The sequence below is a fragment of the Bos indicus genome, chromosome 11 (assembly GCF_029378745.1).
Source record: "Bos indicus isolate NIAB-ARS_2022 breed Sahiwal x Tharparkar chromosome 11, NIAB-ARS_B.indTharparkar_mat_pri_1.0, whole genome shotgun sequence".
Classification (NCBI taxonomy): domain Eukaryota; kingdom Metazoa; phylum Chordata; class Mammalia; order Artiodactyla; family Bovidae; genus Bos; species Bos indicus.
In genome coordinates this window covers 83467957-83488769 of record NC_091770.1, presented here as the reverse complement: position 1 = coordinate 83488769, position 20813 = coordinate 83467957, and the positions used below count along the sequence as shown (strand labels likewise).

At 40.9% G+C, this 20813-nt stretch overlaps 1 long non-coding RNA gene across 1 annotated transcript in view; it reads right to left on the bottom strand.

The window, feature by feature from the left end:
- Positions 1-5571: 5571 nt before the first annotated feature.
- LOC139185826 (uncharacterized) overlaps positions 5572-20813 on the bottom strand; it is a 120362-nt gene continuing 105120 nt past the window's right edge. Inside the window, exon 3 of the long non-coding RNA XR_011569377.1 lies at positions 5572-7351. This is a non-coding gene — a long non-coding RNA (uncharacterized lncRNA). The remainder of the gene's footprint in view (positions 7352-20813) is intronic.

Sequence of the window (20813 nt, the reverse complement as noted above, 5' to 3'; positions counted from 1 at the left end):
GTTATATAGTATGCAGGATTTGAATAGCTGTGGTTGTGCATGTGAGAACGGGTGACATCAAGGTGGAAAAAAAAAGGAATTTAATTACAGCCTGCCTTTCAAAATTCCAAAAGGAAAATATAAAGAAACATATCTTACCCAGAGCACCCCAAAAGGCTTATAGGCGTGTTAGATCATGAGATCACCATGGTGGAATTCAGTAAAGAGATGACTTCAGTTAATAAACAAAAGAAGAATCCTCTTCTTCCTACTGAGGGTATTTATTATGCTCCATGTTCTGATTCCCTTTCCCAGCCTTTTGGGAAGAGTGGAGGTGGGTGATTGGAACATGTTTGTGTGTCTGTGAGGAGGATGTGAGCTCTGTTATTGGCACTTGCGGTGTGGGGGTTGAATTGGGACATGCAGTCACTTTTTGCTCTTGAGTTCCTAGCAGCCTGACAAAGTGGAAAGAACAAGAGATTTAGAGCCAAGAAAAGTTCTACTAAAATAGTAGTCTTTTGACTTGAAGCTCATTAAAATACTTGCCCAAGCTTCAGTTTCTTCATCTTTAAAGTAAGGAGAGCCATATCCATTATGAAGGATCTCCAAAGGATAAAAATGGGATCTTGTATGGAAGGCATTTAGCCTTTAGTGGGCCACATATTTGTTCTCATGCTCCTTTTTCTCCCTGTTGGGTCAATTAAACGACCTTCCCAGCTGGACATCCCTATCCTCTGTCCCTCCGTCACCCAGAGTGTCACATTTACCATCACCAGTGCTCCTCAGCCCATGCTTAAAGGAAAACACAACTTGCCAAGTGCAGCCTTTACCTGTAGAACTAGGTGTAGACTTTTGCAAGAACACTCAAGGCCTTGCCTAACCTGCCTTTCCTACCCCTTTCTCATTCCTCTCGTTAAAAAGCCTCAACTTCATCCAGACCTGCCTGGGTACATGTGGATAGGCATGTAGCAGCCTTGCCACCTAGAATGCCCCTGTTTTTCTTCTCTACCCCTTCAACCTCTACTGATTTCCTTAAAGTTCAGCTTATACACTCACTGCCTTCTGGAACATTCCCAAGTAATTCTGACTCCTAGTGCTATGTCCTCCTTTGGAAATATGACATGCATTGGCCATGACATTAATACAGCAGATTCTCTTTTATACTCAAATAATTCTCAGTTCTTTAATGTGTTAAGCCACTGTGATGGTTGTTTAGTTGCTAAGTTGTCTCCGACTCTTTTGAGACTCTATGGACTGTAGTCTACAAGGCTCCTCTGTCCATGGGATTTCCCAGGCAAGAATACTGAAGTGGATTGCCATTTCCTTCCCAGGGGATCTTCCTGGGCTCAGACGGTAAAGAATCTGCCTGCAATACAGGAGACTCAAGTTTGATCCCTGGGTCAGGAAGATCCCTTGGAGAAGGGAATGGCAACCCACTCTAGTATTTTTCCCTGGAGAATCCCATGGACAGAGGAGCCTGGTGGGTTACAGTCCCTGGGGTTGCAAAGTCAGACACGATTGAGCGACTAACACTAACCCAACCCAGGGGTCAAACTTGCATCTACTGCACTGCAAGCAGATTCTTTACCACTGAGCTGCTTGGAAATCCCCAAGCCTTCCTTAGGTGTTAAGTGCCACCTTCCTGTGGTAGGTACCTTAAATACCTCTGGGTTTTGCCACATGTGAGGCCTTTTCTCCCCAGTTAGCTAAGTTTCTCAAGGGCAGGGTAACAGTTATTTATGTTATCCACAGGATGTGTGGAAGTGGCATGGTCTAGAAAGAAGAAAAAAATACAATATTTTCTTTGTAACAGGAGGCACTTGGCTTTTGAGTACATTGAGTATATTTAATTACAACGATTAACATAATAAAAGCATGACTTCTCATCTCCAACGTCTTGGGGATATAATATATAGATTAATCGTAAAAGATTCAAATCTCTTATCTGCTGGTTCCTTAGTCACTATCTTCCCTTCCAGGTGAGTGTGCATAGAATGAGATGAAAAGAAAAACAAAAACAAAAAAACCCTGGTGGCAATCTAGTCAAGTTTCGACAAACAGGTGTGCTCAGCACCCTTGTCAGTTTCCAGCACAGCATGAGGTCATGGGGAGCACTGGACTCAAAACACAATTGAAACAGAGTAGTTGGTGAATTTCTAGCCTGACAGCTCCCAAACCTATTCTTTCTTGGCCTCCCTTTGAAGTCCTGCAAAAAAATAAGGTTGACGAAGGAATCCTTTCATGCTCCCTAGGCATCAGGAAACCTACCATAACACCTCCCACATTCCGCGCCTTTTCAGAATCTGCCTAAGGAAAGCAGACACACACACATGCCCCCTAGAGTCCTCCATCATGGTGTGGGCCTTTCATTTCACAGTCCTCTGCAAAGTGTTATTTGTGAAGCTTAAAATATGTGAGCTCTCAGGGGGAGGAGACAAGTGCTCCGGAGAAAATAACACACCAGGATAAGCCACATCACATTGTTTCTTCTGGGACACACTTTGTTCTGGGAAAATGTCCTAATCACCTCTGAGTTTAGTGTTACTGTGTATATCACAGCACTGTGCCTGGGAAAATACAATGACATTTTGTGTGATGACATTGTAGTGAAATAATAGCTCTTTGTTACCATAAGCAGCAGATTGACGTCCAACATTTATTAGAAATAGTGAGCATTGAATATCTAATGTATCAAATAGCTCTGTGTACAGGACTGGTTTCATGGCAGGGGGGCAGATTTCATAACCTAAGGTGTGATACAAATTTTAGCACAATTCCAGTTGCTTTTTTATCCCAATATGAAAAATAGACATGTGGCTTGTTAGGAAAACAGTACAAAACAGTATACAAAGCACAGTCTTGGGTCACAAAGACCTAAATATGGGTAATAGCCCCATGATTTATGAGTTCTGCACCTTTGGATGAGTCACTTAGCCTCTCTGTATTTTAGTTTCCTATTTTACAAATAGGCAAAAGGAGAAGAGGGAGGCAGAGGATGAGATGGTTGGATGGCATCACTAACTCAACAGACGTGAATTTGAGCCAACTCCGGGAGATAGTGAAGGACAGGAAAGCCTGGCACGCTGCAGTCCATGGGAAAGAGTCAGACACAACTTAGCAACTGAACAGCAACAAATAATGTCTCTTTCATATATTTTTTCTCTTGTAATGGTGAAATCTAATAATATACAGCCCCTGAAATATGCTAAACAATTAATGGTCGTCATTGCTCATCATTGTCATGTGAAATGATTAACACATGTGCAGCATCTTACAGAACTGCTTCCCTAACATCTCTTTCTCACCAGCATTAAATTTACCCTTACACACAGGGAGAGCAAGACCATGGCAGGCCCTTAACATTCTCATGACTGTTGAAGGCACTTTGACTTTCCCTGCAGACTGCTGACAAAAATATAAAGAATGAGAAACATATAAGCTGTTAGGATTTATGTGCTACGAACATTCATGGTCTCAAGAAATCCATTTCCTTACTTTATAGGCAATTTTGTTTAATTACTGATACAATGCCCTATAATCAAAACTTGAAACTCCTGTCCATCAGAAATTCCAATTTTTTTTCCTTCAAACATTGTGTATTAATTTTATATTACTGCTGTAACAAATGACTGCTGACTAAGTGGTAACACAAATTTATTATCTTAAAGATCTGTCAATCAGAAATCTGACACAGGTCTCAGTGAACTAGAATATTTGCAGGGCTCCATTCCTTCTAGAAGTTCTAGGGTTACATCCATTTTCTTCCTTTTTAAATTTCTCTAAAAGCCACCCACATTCCTTGGCTCATGGCTCCATTCTTCTACCTTCAAAAGCAGCAACATTACTTCTCTGTGACCGTACTTCTGTTGTCATATTTCTTTCTCTAATCCCCTTCTGCCTCCCTCTTCCATGCTCAAGAACCCTTACGAGTATGTTGGGCTCACATGGATGATCCACAATAACCACTCTGTTTTAAGTCAGCTAATTAGCAACTTAATTGTATCTGCTTCCTTAATTTCCCTTTGCCATGTAATCTTACATATTCATAAGTTCTAAGTATTAAGATGTGGTCATTTTTGGGGTAGCCATTATTCTACCTACTTAGTTTGGCATTAGATCTTTTTCCAAGAAAAGAAACGACCACAAAGAACCAAGTTTTGTCATCTACCTCATAAAACAGAGAGAAGGCAGTCTATACATTTAAGCATCAATTATGTGTCAGTCACTTTACATTTGTTAATTCAACCTCAGGACCGAACATTTATGTGGACTAGAAGGACCTGCCTACTTCTCTCTCCCTATTTCTCTAACACTAGTGTGGACCTTCATGGAACACATATAAATTCTGAGACTCCAAGAAAAAAAGAAAATGTTATGAAAGAACAGAAATCAGAGTTTGTGACTGAGAAGGTTGAAAAACATTTAATTTGATATATTATTTCTAATATTTATTGATCAACATATATTTCCTTGTTCTAAATACTTTTTTACTTTTACACATGATTTAATTTCTTAACAGAACTCTAATTGACAGTATTATCTGTGTGCCAGAGAAAAAAAAATTAATTTCCACAGTTAGGAACATCGTTTAAAGACACATACGGGTAGTTTGCAGAACTGAATTTGAACCCAGTTTGTGTGTTAGTCGTTCAGTCATGTCTGACTCTTTGCGATCCCATGGACTGTAGTCCCCCAGGTACCTCTGTCCATGGAATTTTCCAGGCGATAATGCTGGAGTGGGTTGCCAATTCCCTGCTCTAGGGTATCGTCATGACCCAGGGATTGAACCTGCTTTATAGGCAGATTCTTTACCGTCTGAGCCTCCAAGGAAGGCCCTGAACCCAGCTGGCCTTGAAAATGCATTTGGAGAGAGAGCAAGGTGGCAGAGCAGGAAGACCCTGTGCTCACCTTCTCCCACAAACATGCCTGATAACATAGAGAATAACTTTCCCTGAGAACGACCTGAAGAGTAGCGGAACAGCTCTTCTACAACCAATGATATAAAATACACAGAGACTGGTAGGAGAAGAGTAATGACTTAATTCAGATCCAACCCCCCAGCAGGCAACCCACAAGCTCAAATTTCTCTAAAAAGCGAGGGATTCAGACCCCATACTGGGCATCCCAGTGCTGAGGTCCGGCACAAGGAAGAAGAGTGCCCTTGATTGACTTTGAAAATCAGTGAGGCTTACTGGAAGCCTTTAGGAAATTGAGACTGCTCTTAAAGGCACACACACAGACTTACTCTCTCGCAGTGCCAATGCAGAGGTAGCAGACTGAAAAGTGCCTGGTGCTCTGTCTGGCATACCTAGCTGCCCCAGCATTCCACTTGTCCCATATCAGGCTTCTGTTCCAGTTCCTCAGCCCAAGGCAGTGACTGCCAGCATGCCCCAGGAGAAGCAGTGGTTCACACCAGGCTCCAGCTCTGGCCTCACCCACTGCCAAGGCATCGGTCACCAGCAAGCCTTGGGGAGAAACCCCAGCCTGACCTGGGTGCTATCTCTAACCCCTTCCACCTCTTCCTAGATCCAAATAACACCCTCCAAGGCAAGGACCCTGGAATACTCCAGGAAAAGCCTCAGCCTATGCTCTTTTTAGCTCCAACTCTTCCAGAAGAGCCACTGGGCATATGCAGACTGCATACATAAGGATACTACTTCAAGAGCAGAATAGGTAACTGCTTTGTCTGATTTCACAGAGAAAAACAGGGAAAGTGAAACAAAAGAAGTAAGACAGACTATATTCCAAACTAAAGAACAAGATAAAATCTAAGGGGAGGGTGGAAACTAATGAAACTGAGATAACTAATTTACTTGACAAAGAATTCAGAATGATAGTCCTAAGAATTCTTACTGAAATCAGAATTGAGGAATGCAGTAAGAACTTTAAGAAAGAATTAGAAAATGTAAAAAAAAGAATGAATCACAGCTAAAGAGTACAACAATCTAAGTGAAAATCACATTAGAAAGAAGAAACAGCAAATTAGACAATCCAGAAGAACACATAAATGGACTGAAAGATAGGATAGTGGAAACCAGGACAGAAAAAAGAAAAAAATAATAATGAGGATAAGGGCCCACTGGGACAACATATAATATACTAACACTTTCATTATAGGATTCCCAGAAAGAGAAGAGAGACAGAAAGTGTCCCCTTACCTGAAGAAGAAATGCAGGTCTAGGAATCAAAGCGAGTCCCAAATAAGATGAATCCAAGGAGGCCAACACCAAAACATATCATAATTAAAACAGCAAAAGTTTAAAAAGAAAATTTTAAAGGCAGCAAGAGCAAAACAGAGAGTCACAGAGGAGGGAGCTTCCATAAAGCTATAAGTTTATTTTTCTTCAGAAATTTTATAGGCCAGAGGGGAGCAGAATGATTTATTTAAAGTTCTTAAAGAGGGGGGAGGGAAAAAAAACAAAAAACAAAAACTACAACCAATGATATGACCCAGCAAAGTTATCATTCAGAATTGAAGAAGAGAGAGTCGTTTTTCCAAAAAGACATGTAGATGGCCAGCCGGCACATGAAAAGATGCTCCCCACCACTAATCATCAGGAAAATGCACATCAAAACCAGTGTGAGATACCACCTCACAGTTGTTAGGATGACAGTAGTCCTAAAGACAAGAAGTAACAAGTATCAGAGAGATATGAAGACCAGGGCTCCTAGTACACTGTCGATAGGAATGTAAATAGGTAAATTGGTGCAGCTGCTATGGAGAACAGTAGGCAGGTTCCTCAGAAAAATTAAAAATAGAACTACCATGTGATCCAGCAATTCTACTCCTGGGCATACATCTAAAGAAAATGAAAACACTCATTTGAAAAGTTAGTTTTAATTTTTATTGCAGCATATTTACAATAGCCGAGATAACAGAAGCAACCTAAGTGTTCATCAACAAACAGATGGATAAAAAAGATATGAGATAGATGTACACACACTGGAAAATTATGCAGCTATATAAAAGAATGAAATCTTGTTATTTGCAACACATATAGACCTGGAGGTTACTATAGTTAGTGAAAAAAATCAGACAGAGGAAGATAAAAATCTGTTTTCACTTATATATAGAATCTAAAATGGAGAAGGCAATGGGAACCCACTCCAGTACTCTTGCCTGGAAAATTCCATGGATGGAGGAGCCTGATGGGCTGCAGTCCATGGGGTCACTAAAAGTCGGACATGACTGAGTGACTTCACTTTCACTTTTCACTTTCATGCATTGGAGAAGGAATGGCAACCCACTCCTGTGTTCTTGCCTGGAGAATCCCAGGGACAGGGGAGCCTGGTGGGCTGCCGTCTATGGGGTCGCACAGAGTTGGACACAACTGAAGTGACTTAGCAGCAGCAGCAGCAGCAGCAGCAGAATCTAAAAACAAAATAAATGAACAAATACAGCAAAATAGAAGCAAACTTACAGAGAACAAGCTAGCACTGAAAGGGAAAGGGATAAAAAGAGAGGCAAAATACATGAAGGGGATTAAAAGGTACAAACTGCCAGCTATAAAATAAAATAAGTCAGAAGGCTATGTTGTACAGCACAGGGAATATGGTCAACATTTTATAATAACTTTCTATGGTTTGTAATCTGTGAAAATACTAAATCATTATGTTGTATACCTGAAACTAATATAATATTTTAAGACCAATATACCTCAATTTAAAAAAGTGAAAGTTGCTCAGTCATGTCTGACCCTTTATGACCCCATGGACTATACAGTCCATGGAATTCTCCAGGCCAGAAAATTGGAGTGGGCAGCGGTTCTCTTCTCCAGGGGATCTAACAAACCCAGGGATTGAATCCAAGTCTCCTACATTGTAGGCAAATTCTTTACCAGCTGAGCCACCAGGAAAGCCCAGTTGAAAGAAGTATGTATTAAATCATTATAGAAACTGTCTCTCATATGTTCAGTCACAGAGCATCTATTGAAAACCAAAGCTTGAAAGGATCTGAATTCAAATTTAAAACAACATATTGAAGCCAGATCAGAATCAATGTTTAGTCCTCCAATGATGATTTCACTGAAGGAGAAAATCCTTTGGGAAGGTAAGCATAGGATGTTCCCAGGGAAAAACAGGACCCTGAGCCCAGCAGCGTAGGGGGAGACATGCATTTGGGAAGAGTTGATGGCTGAACAATGTGGAGGAGGAAGGACAAGGTTGCCAAAAAGACAACAGTGTGGGTAGAGGCCCAGAGATGTCAGTACCAGTGGAACATAAAATGCAAGAAAGAGAATGCAATGGGACAGGTAGACAGAGACCAAAACATTTATGTCTTTGAAGGCCATGCAGAGAGTTGAAACATTCTGAGTAGAGAATAAACATGACCATATTTATAGTTTAAAAGAATTTTGGGGCTCAAATTGTGACTGATTTGCACTGTTGTATGGAAAAGACTAACACAACTTTGTAAAGCAATTATCTCCCCATTAAAAAATAAATTAAAAAAAAAAGAATGTTGGGCATTTGTGATTGAGTGGAATGGGGACTAGATGCCAGATAGAGACCTATAAGCCTGATGCCAGAGCCTAGAGAAGAAGTGGTAAGACTTGAGCTAAAATTAATTCGTAGTGATGAAGAGAAGGGTCCAAGCTGAGAATCATCCAGGGGATTTTAGAATCTCAGCCGCTGAATCAAGCTGCCTCCTCCTGAGAGAGTTGGGATGCTGTGTTCCCTGGATAAATGACAACTTCTGTGAGCAGCTTGGTACCTGTGGTGAGGCACATTGAGGTGACCTCGGAGGTCCCCTTTTCTCCGAGACTCGAATTGAATTGCTCTGAAGTGCCAAACGTCCTCCTCAGAGGAATAATTGAGAGCCTGCCTTAGTCTTTGCAGCAGTGCTCAGCCTTTCTGGAAGAAGATTCTATTTTCCAAATGAAGTCAGTAAAAGTTCTTATGGCTTTTAATTCACATCCAGGATGGAAAATCTAATGTTCTCATTCTCTCACTGAATTGCACACAATTCATTGTGTTTTTATCTAGCTGTTCAGGGAGAAAAACATCATTGGATTTCCCTGTTACAGAGAGGGGTGGAGAAGGCACAGAGATCAACCTGAGTATATTTTCACATTTTCTTGCTAATTACTTGTCAGTGTTTCACAGATGGGTAAAGATTTTACTGAAAAGGACAAGGTTTATCCTTTGACCTAATAATGAACCTACCATTTTAAAATCTCTCTGAACATCCATAGATTTAATCACAATCTCATTGAACAATAAAGATTTGTTCAGTGATTTATTCAAAGAGCAAACATGTTTTTGCACCCTTCTGTGAAAGGAACTTTGGGGAAGCTATTGACTAGTTACATGCCTGCACTCACATGTGGCCTCACATGTGGCTGAGCACATGTGGCTCAGCCTCTCATCTCCAGTTCATTCTCTATCAGTTCAGTTCAGTCACTCAGTCATGTCCGACTCTTTGCGACCCCATGAATCACAGCACGCCAGGCCTCCCTGTGCATCACCAACTCCCGGAGTCTACACAAACTCATGCCCATCGAGTCAGTGATACCATCCAACCGTCTCATCTCTGTCATCCCCTTCTCCTCCTGCCCCCAATCCCTCCCAGCATCAGGGTCTTTCCAATGAGTCAACTCTGCGCATGAGGTGGCCAAAGTATTGGGGTTTCAGCTTTACCATCAGTCCTTCCAAAGAACACCCAGGACTGATCTCCATTAGAATGGACTGGTTGGATCTCCTTGCAGACCAAGGGACTCTCAAGAGTCTTCTCCAACACCACAGTTCAAAAGCATCAATTCTTTGGTGCTAGCTTTCTTCACAGTCCAACTCTTACATCCATACATGACCACTGGAAAAAACATAGCCTTGACTAGATGGACCTTTGTTGGCAAACTAATGTCTCTGCTTTTTAATATGCTATTTAGGTTCGTCATAACTTTCCTTCCAAGCAGTAAGCTTCTTTTAATTTCATGGCTGAAATCACCATCTGCAGTGATTTTGTCACCCTAAAAAATAAAGTCTGACACTGCTTCCACTATTTTCCCATCTACTTCCCATGAAGTGATGGGACCAGATGCCACGATCTTAGTTTTCTGAATGTTGAGCTTTAAGCCAACTTTTTCACTCTCCCCTTTCACTTTTATCAAGAGGTTCTTTAGTTCCTCTTCACTTTCTGCCATAAGGGTGGTGTCATCTGCATATCTGAGGTTATTGAGATTTCTCCCGGAAATCTTGATTCCGGCTTGGGCTTCTTCCAGCCCAGCGTTTCTCATGATGTACTCTGCACAGAAGTTAAATAAGCAGGGTGACAATATATAGCCTTGATGTACTCTTTTTCCTGTTTGGAACCAATCTGTTGTTCCATGTCCAGTTCTAACTGTTGCTTCCTGACCTGCATATAGGTTTCTCATGAGGCAGGTCAGGTGGTCTGGTATTCCCATCTCTTTCAGAATTTTCCACAGTTTATTGTGATCCACACAGTCAAGAAAGCAGAAATAGATGCTTTTTCTGGAACACTCTTGCTTTTTTGATGATCCAGCAGATGTTGGCAATTTGATCTCTGGTTCCTCTGCCTTTTCTAAAACCAGCTTGAAGATCTGGATGTTCATGGTTCACATATTACTGAAGCCTGGCTTGGGGAATTTTGAGCATTACTTTACTAGCTGGTGAGATGAGTGCAATTGTGCGGTAGTTTGAGCATTCTTTGGCATTCTTGGGCATTGCCTGTCTTTGGGATTGGAATGAAAACTGACATTTTCCAGTCCTGTGGCCACTGCTGAGTTTTCCAAATTGGCTGGCATATTGAGTGCAGCACTTTCACAGCATCATCTTTCAGGATTTGAAATAGCTCAACTGGAATTCCATTGCCTCCACTAACTTTGTTCATAGTGATGCTTTCTAAGGCCCACTTGACTTCACATTCCAGGATGTCTGGCTCTAGGTGAGTGATCACACCATCATGATTATCTGGGTCATGAAAATCTTTTTTGTACAGTTCTTCTGTGTATTCTTGCCACCTCTTCTTAATATATTCTGCTTCTGTTAGGTCCATACCATTTCTGTCCTTTATGGAGCCCATCTTTGTATGAAATATTCCCTTGGTATCTCTAATCTTCTTGAAGAGATCTCTAGTCTTTCCCATTCTGTTGTTTTCCTCTATTTCTTTGCATTGATCACTGAGGGAGGCTTTCTTATCTCTCCTTGCTATTCTTTGGAACTCTGCATTCAGATGCATATATCTTTCTGTTTCTCCTTTGCTTTTCGCTTCTCTTCTTTTCACAGCTATTTGTAAGGCCTCTCCAGACAGCCATTTTGCTTTTTTGCATTTGTTTTCCATGGGGATGGTCTTGATCCCTGTCTCCTGTACAGTGTCATGAACCTCCGTCCATAGTTCATCAGGCACTCTGTCTATCAGATCTAGTCCCTTAAATCTATTTCTTACTTCCACTGTATAATCATAAGGAATTTGATTTAAGTCATATCTGAATGGTCTAGTGATTTCCCCTACTTTCTTCCATTTAAGTCTGAATTTGGCAATAAGGAGTTCATGATCTGAGCCACAGTTCAGCCCCCAGTCTTGTTTTTGCTAACTGTATAGAGCTTTTCCATCTTTGGCTGCAAAGAATATAATCAATCAGATTCCGGTGTTGACCATCTGGTGATGTCCATGTGTAGAGACTTCTCTTGTGTTGTTGGAAGAGGATGTTTGCTATGACCAGTGCATTCTCTTGGCAGAACTCTATTAGCCTTTGCCCTACTTCATTCCACAATCCAAGGCTAAATTTGCCTGTTACTCCAGGTGTTTCTTAACTTCCTACTTTTGCATTCCAATCCCCTATAATGAAAAGGACATCTTTTTTGGGTGTTAGTTCTAAAAGGTCTTATAGGTCTTCATGGAACCGTTTAACTTCAGCTTCTTCAGCATTACTGGTTAGGGCATAGGCTTGTATTACTGTGATATTGAATGGTTTGCCTTGGAAACGAACAGAGATCATTCTGTCATTTTTGAGATTGCATCCAAGTACTTCATTTCGGACTCTTTTGTTGACCATGATGGCTACTCCATTTCTTCTGAGGGATTCCTGCCCGCAGTAGTGGATACAATGATCATCTGAGTTAAATTCACCCATCCCAGTCCATTTTAGTTCACTGATTCCTAGAATGTTGATGTTCACTCTTGCCATCTCCTGTTTGACCACTTCCAATTTGCCTTGATTCATAGACCGAACATTCCAGGCTCCTATGCAATGTTGCTCTTTACAGCATCAGACCTTACTTCTATCACCAGTCACATCCACAACTGGGTATTGTTTTTGCTTGGCTTCATCCCTTCATACTTTCTGGAGTTATTTCTCCACTGATCTCCAGTAGCATATTGGGCACCTACCGACCTGGAGAGTTCCTCTTTCAGTATCCTATCATTTTGCCTTTTCATACTGTTCATGGGGTTCTCAAGGCAAGAATACTGAAGTGGTTTGCCATTCCCTTCACCAGTGGACCACATTCTGTCAGACTTCTCCACCATGACCCGCCCGTCTTGGGTGGCCCCAGTGGCATGGCTTAGTTTCATTGAGTTAGACAAGGCTGTGGTCCATGTGATCAGATTGACTAGTTTTCTGTGATTATGGTTTCAGTATGTCTGCCCTCCAATGCCTTCTCACAACACCTACAATCTTACTTGGATTTCTCTTACCTTGGACATGGGGTATCTCTTCAGGGCTGCTCCAGCAAAGCGCAGGTGTTGCTCCTTACCTTCGACCAGGGTTATCTCCTCATGGCCGCCCCTCCTGACCTTGAATGTGGAATAGCTCCTCTCGGCCCTCCTACGCCCACACAGCTGCCACTCCTTGGACGTGGGGTTACTCCTCTAGACCTCCACCCCAGACCTCGGGCATGAGGTAACTCCTCTTGGCCGCCGCCCCATAAAATAGCATAATATGAACTAATGTAGCAAATATAATGACAGGAAGAAATGATTCACCAGAGGTACACCTAAAGCTTCAATACTGGGCAAGGTAAAGTTTAGAATAAAATTTTGATTAAAATAGTATTGTACAGAAAGGGTCAAGGCAGCCATTTTCTGTGCAGAGTTCATTTCTGTGTAAGAGAGGATAAACCTCCCTTTAGGGGCAGAACACATAAACAGTAGGCTGGAGAATAGAGCATTTCATGAAGAAACAGGGAGCTATGGATCTTTACTAAGGTGTGGCATTATTCCTAAAGAAATAAATCATCAATGTCATGATCACTCAGTCATTTCTGAGTCTTTGCAATCCTATGGACTGTAGCCTGTCAGGCGTCTCTGTCCATGGAATTTTCAGACAAGAATACTGGTGTGGGTTGCCATTTCCTCCCAGGGGATCTTCCCAACCCCAGCAGTCAAATTCTGGTCTCCTGTATTTGCAAGCAGATTCTTAACTACTGAGCCACCAGGGCAGCCCAAAGAAATAGAGACAAATATCCACAGTTCTTTTTGGAAACAGTAGAAATAATAATGAGATTAGCAACTTGCATTTGTTGAGCATTTTCTATATGCCAAGTACCATGCTAATGCTCCCCCTAGAATGATTTTAATTCTACTCTTCACAATACTTGTTGTTTCCTTATTTTACCATAAGAAAAATGAAGCTTTGAGAGATAACATGCTTATCACATGCTTAATACAATAGTGTTGCACAGCTATTGTATTAACAGAAGTCCAGTTGGCATTCTGCTATCTAATCCTATATAAAGTCTAGTGCTCAGCTGATCCTATCATGCAAAACTTCAGCCATCTCCTCCACTAAGCTCAAAAGACTAAACAGTTTCTTCAAATGATCCATAAAAGTGCAAGTAAGTATACACAGTCCAATGTGCAGTAGGGATGAAGATGGAACCTAGGCAAGAGAATCAGTAGAATTGGACAATGCCCAAAGTCAAATGAAAAAGGATCATCTTAGAGTTTCCCTCTACTCCTTAGTGAGGAGCTGTGTGAAAAATGGTAACAGAAGATTACTTAGACTTTGTGTATCTGTGTAGTATGTGAATATGCAGCAAGAAAAAATATTTTAAAGTAAATACATGAAACCAGATCTTATGGTAGAAGCTTATACCTTTGACTATTTGGGGGGCATTGTATGGATAGTTGGAGAAGGAAATGGCAACCCACTCCAGTATTCTTGCCTGGAGAATCCCAGGGACAGAGGAGCCTGGTGGGCTGCCATCTATGGGGTCACACAGAGTGGGACACGACTGAAGCGACTTAGCAGCAGCAGCAGTATGGATATTAAGGAAAGAAAATGGTCAGTCTCATGTCTTTACCTGATGAAGACTTAGAAGGGAAGAAGAAATGATAAAACTTAAGTACTTACAAACCATCAATCCTAAAGGAAATCAACCCTGAATATTCATTGGAAGGACCGATGACAAAGCTGAGACTCCAATATTTTGGCCACCTGATGCAAAGAACTGATTCATTGGAAAAGACTCTGATGCTAGGAAAGATTGAGGGCAAGAGGAGAAAGGGGCGACAGAGGATGAGATGGCTGGATGGCATTACCAACTCAATGGACATGAATTTGAGCAAAATCTGAAAGACAGTGAAGGACCAGGGGAGCAGGGCATGCTGCAGTCCATGGGGTCGCAAAGAGTCAGACACTACTTAGCAACAGAACAACAGCAAAATACTTACAGATCTGCCAGGTTACTAAAAGGTGAGTAAAGAGGTAAAATGGCCTTTTTCTTTGAAGAGCACATTTATAAGCCACTTAGAAAATAAATAAAGTCTACATGTGCAAAAAGTGAGAGCATCTGAGCTGCAAGGAGGCTTTTGAAGAGAAGTGGCAAGCCTGAGAAAGGCAGCAAGAGGAAGTATTTTCAAGTGGTGAGATGTCAGAAAGACCGGCATCTCAGATATGATATTTTAAAGATAAAATATATGATACAAAGTGAAAGATAACTTTGATTTGTACCTTGTCTTTGTACTGTGAATAATAAACTCTAACCACTCGATTCTTCCTGTAATTAAATTTATATATTTAATTTTATGGTATGCATAGTATTTAATTTTACTTGATTTTCAGTGCGACAAATTAAAACACAATCACTGGCCCCCAAATTTTTAATGAAGTTTATTATTTACTGCAGACATTTCTAAGAGAACTCACAGAGCACAAATTGAATTCCACTCCTGGATGGGTAAGGAGAAAGGCAAACATAGGACATAAAAGTTAAGTGCAAGCAGACAACTGAGTCAATTTTATCCAAATCTCAAAGGACAGATGACCATAGCTAAGATCTGTCTTCCATATTAACATTTACTAAAATAACTGAACTAGATGAACAAGCTTCATAAGCACCAAGCAACCCTTTTTCTTAAAACCCTATTGCTGCTGCTGCTAAGTCACTTCAATTGTGTCCAACTCTGTGCGACCCCATAGACGGCAGCCCACCAGGCTCCCCCGTCCCTGGGATTCTCCAGGCAAGAGTTCTGGAGTGGGTTTCCATTTCCTTCTCCAATGCATGAAAATGAAAAGTGAAAGTGAAGTCGCTCAGTCTTGTCCGACTCTTCACGACCCCATGGACTGCAGCCCACCAGGCTCCTCTGTCCATGGGATTCTCCAGGCAAGAGTACTGGAGTGGGGTGCCATTTCCTCCTGCTTAAAACCCTAAGCAAGAGGAAACTTCCAGAAACTATTTTACACAGGTGTCTGAGGTAACTTGCTTAGAACAGTGAATAAGAGGAAGACCTTTCAAGACACACAGCCCAGGACTGTGGGCTAAGCAATTCCACAAGCCAACCCTGTAACCTGGAGCAAGTTACCAAACCTCTTGAAACTTTGATCTCCTCATTAGTAAAATTAGGTTACCAATACTTCTCTACAGGTTTGTTGTAGGAATTAAATGACATAAGAATGTAAATTATTTACTTCGGAACCAAATATATTAAAAGTACTCACCCTAGAGACAGGCATCAGGACAAAGACTGATAGAGAAATTTAGGAAAACCAAATTATCAACCCTGAGAACAAATTATACTCCCACCAGCTAGCATACCCAAGTAGCAGCAATATCCAGAAGTCTTCAAAGGATGTGTGTGTGAAACATTTCTTCAGCTTTATTGTTGTTGTTTGGTCTCTCAGACCTATCCAACTCTTTTACAACCCCACTGACTAGCCTGCCAGGCTCATCTGTCCTTGGAATTTCCCAGGCAGGAATACTGGAGTGGGTTGCTATTTCCTTCTCCATTTTCCAGCTTTGCCATACTGTAATTTTTAATGTTTCTCTTTTTTCGACAATACAGAGCTATACAGTAAACTCCTTGAGACTAGACCCATTCCGCACTGTTTACCATGCAAAATCCAGAATTATTAATTACTCAGGAAGGGTTTTTTTCCCCAATAGAATAAAACCAGATATCTTCACTCATCAATGGTGGCTGAATGTAAACTGTCTTCCCGGCACTCTAAAGGACCTGAACGGGGGTGGGGGGGGGGCAGTTCTAAAACATTTAGAGCATCATCAGTCTTACAGAAGAGAAGAAATATGGGAATGAGTTTTCTGGAAGAGTTGTCCTTCATTGCCAAGGATGATGAATGACAAGGCTTCAGGCAGATCAGAAAAGACAAACCGAGGGAAGCAGTGCTAATATGTGAGGGCTCATTACGGAGCCCATGGTCCCCTCAGCACAGCATCACACGTCGCAAGGGATGTCACAGGTCATGAAGTATAGGTACTTGCAATTCCCCACTGGGATTGTATTTATCTTGAATTATTTACCACCAGATTTCCTAACAGTGGGAACAGGCTAATAATGTGGTTTTTGTAGGGGTGAGGGGGGTCCTCAATTTGTAATTAATCCATCTCTAGGAGATAGAATGGGGATGACAGAGCCACAGTCCATAAATAACTACAATTAGTGTCTTTATGGAATCATCAAAGTTTCATGGCATGAGAAACCACATTTCCAGCAAGAACAGTCAGTGGAAAACACTTTGGAATAGACTGCCTCTGATTCCTGTAAGGTGGCATTTCTTTCAGGCTATATTAGATCCCATCGTTAGGGTGAATGCCATCCACTGGGGAGATGGATGACAGAATTTTAAAGTAGGCAAAAGTGAGATGGCTTTTCATCAAAGATTGCATTCTAGTCCCAGAAACCATACGTAGAGAAATTGGCTGTGGGAGAAATAATTACAATTTGAATGTGTGGACCCAATAACACGTGACCTTTCAAAGATTCTCCCTGTCACCTTTGGGATGGAGTCCAAACTCCTCAGCACACTGGCTCCTGCTGCCTTCTCCAGTCTTCTCTTCCCCACTTAAATATTGCTCTTGGGTCTACTGAACTATTTGCAGTTCCCAAAACACACCATGCTTTATGTTTGGGGGCCATTTTTCTTTCTGTCTTCTGTGCCTGGAAGTCTTTCTCTTCCTGCCTGGCATAACTGAGTCCTTAATGATTCAGTTAAAAGGTTGCTTTCCCAGACCCCCTCAGGCATGGATGTTAATTCCCTCATTCCTGCCTTTTGTCATCTCTTCATTCACCTTTGTTATAAGGTCAGGTACCCTGAAGTGCCACTGTGAGGTTAAGATCAGGACGATGTCTCATTCTTCTTCTTTTTTTTTCTTTTCTTATAAAATGCTTTTTCTTCTTTATTATTTACTCTGTAGTATTTTTTTAAACTTTTTTATTTTGTATTGGCAGATAGTTGAAGAACAATGCTGTGACAGTTTCACGTGAACAGTGAGGGGACTCAGCCATACACATACACATATCTATTCTCCCCCAGCACCCCTCCCATCCAGCCCACCACATAACACTGATCAGAGTTCCATGTGCTATACAATAGGTCCTTGTTGGCTGTCCATTTTAAGCATAGCAGTGTATCATTCTTTCTGCTGCTAAGTCACTTCAGTCATGTCCGATTCTGTGTGACCCCATAGACGGCAGCCCACCAGGCTCCCCCGTCCCTGGGATTCTCCAGGCAAGAACACTGGAGTGGGTTGCCATTTCCTTCTCCAATGCACGAAAGTGAAAAGTGAAAGGGAAGTCGCTCAGTCGTGTCTGACTCCTAGCAACCCCATGGACTGCAGCCTACTAGGCTCCTCCGTCCATGGGATTTTCCAGGCAAGAGTACTGGAGTGGGGTGCCATAGAAAATCATTCTTTCTATTTTTTACCAATCCTGCCAGAGGGACAGGCTCATGGCAATGTGGTTTTTATGACTACAAAGGATGTCATAAATCTCAACTCTCAAAATAATATATATCAAATAAAATGGATATGAGTTCCAAATTGAATGCAAAAATATAAGGTTATTTTGCCATAAGGAAAAATGACAAAAGATGTCATAGAAATGCTAATCTTGTCCCATAGGATTTGAACTGGCCATTATAATTGAGAAATGTGCAAGTAATGTATTGAACTAGTTACACATTTGTGGATAACCTGTTTGTTTTACCTGGAATTTCCTCACCTCCACATGTCCAAATTTCATCACTTTAAGCGCCTTCATTGACTCCTCTTTGAGAGTTTTGATGTTAACTTCTTGAAGACCTGCTCTTCCCTTTCTCTGAGTTCCTATACTCTAATTGCTTTTCTCTTGTAGCACTTATAGCTATCTCCTTTATAATTATTTAGGTAATTTAGGTAATTTATTGAGTGATTATTTTCTCACTAAATTAGAACTTACTGAGAGTAGTATTCTATGTGTTCTGTTCTGGGTTAGTATTCTCTTTCTCTGTTCAATATCTGTGACTATATAACAACTCCCCCAAATTGCCTAAAACAATAACAGTCATTTATCTCTATGATTTGGGGGTGTCAGGATTTGGGGAGGTGCTTAGTTGGGCATTGTTGACTTGGTGTTTCTTATGTAGTTATAGGCAGAGAGTGGCTGGGGCTGGAACAGTGGAAGGCTAAAGCCCCTGGGAGCTAACTGTTCATCTCTTCTCTTCTTTTCATCTACTCTGAGTAGTTCTCTGCATGTTTTCTCTACATGAGTTAGTTTGGGCTTCCTGACAAGATGGCAGCCTCAGACTTCTTCAAGTCAACTCTCTAAGGCAAGTGTCCTGAGACAACTGGAAGCTGTATTGCTTTTATGACCCTAGTCTCAGAAGTCATGGCTATGGCATGCTATTAGTTATTTCAGTCACATAAGACTGATTCAAAGGGGGAGGGTATAACCAGACTGAGCCTTTTTTAATAATTAGCTTTGGAATGAAAAAGCACAAACACTGTACTATAGTGTATGGATGTGTATTCCTTATTATAGATTCTTTTTCTGCCATGGAAAAGTTATGTAAAATTTAGGGGGGAAACCACTCAGAACTATACAACCTGTTCCAGGAGATTCTAGTTCTTTCTGCTGCTGCTGCTGCTGCGGCTGCTAAGTCATGTCATTTACATTCCAGTATTCTGGCCTGAAGAATTTGCAGAGTTGGAAACGAATGAGCGACTTTTACACACTTTCATTTTCATCAACACTGGTTATTGCCAATCTTTCATTTTTGTGAATCTTATTGGAGAAAACAGATTTCATTTTTGGTTTATTTATATTAGTTTGACAATTGATAAATTGAACATCCTTGAATATGGTATTGGTTATTTTTATTCCTTTAAAAGAGAAACTTTTTGCTTGTGTGTTTTGCCCTCTTTGAACTTTGGAAGTTTAAAGTTGTTTCTCTTTTGAGTCAGGTTTATTGGGGTATAATTATTGTAAGAGTTTTATTGATATATACAAGTGCACAATTGAATTGCTTTTACAGATTCAGTTTCATAGTCACAGACTTCAGGCAATCATCACCACAAACCAATTTTAGCACATTTGCATCACTCCAGACAATAAAGAATCCACCTGCAATACAGGAGACCTGGGTTCAATCACTGGTGTTAGGAAAATCCCCTGGAGAAGGGAAGAGCTACCGATACCAGTATTCTGGCCTGGAGGATCCCATGGCCAGAGGAGCCTGGCAGATTATGGCCCATGGGATCACAAGGAGTTGGACACAACTGAGCGACTAAGCATGCATGCATTCATTAGCAATCAGTACTTATTAATTTTCCCCTACTCCATTACCTGGTCAGCATTAATCTGATTTCTGTCTCTATAAATTTGCCAACTATGAATATTTTATATAAATAGAATTATACAATATATGGTCTTCTGTGGCTGGCCAGTTTAACTTGACCCTATGTTTTCAAAGTTTATTCATGTAGTAACATGTATGAGTAATTCCTTTATAGTGCAGGGTAATAGTTTCATTGTATGGATACGTCACACTTTATTTATCCATTTATCAGTTTATGGACATTTGGATTATTTCTACTTTTGACTAATATGAATAACATTGCAATAAACAATCATGTACATGAGCCTGGAATCCCATTTCTGAATATATATCCCAGAGAATTAAAAACAGAGTTCTGAAGAGAGATTTGTATACCTGTGTTCATAGCAAAATTATTCACGGTAGCTAAGTTGTGGAAGCAACCCATATGTCCACTGAAGGATGAATGGATAAGCAAAATGTGTCATACACATCCAGAGGAATATTATTCAGCCTTAAAAAAGAAGGAAATTCTGACATATGCTACAACATGAATAAACCATAAAAACAGTATGCTAAGTGAAATATATCAGTCACAAAAAGACAAAGACTGTATGATTTCATTTACATGAGATGCCTATTGAAGTCAAAATCAGAGAGACAAAAAATAGAATGGTGGTTGCCAGGAGCTATGAAGTGGAGGAAATGGGAAATTATTACTGAATAGGTGTAGACTTTTAGCTGTACAAAATTACAGAGATCTGGAGATGGATGGTAGTGATGGTCACACAACATTATGAATGTATTTTATACTACTGAACTGCACACTTAAAAATGGCCAAG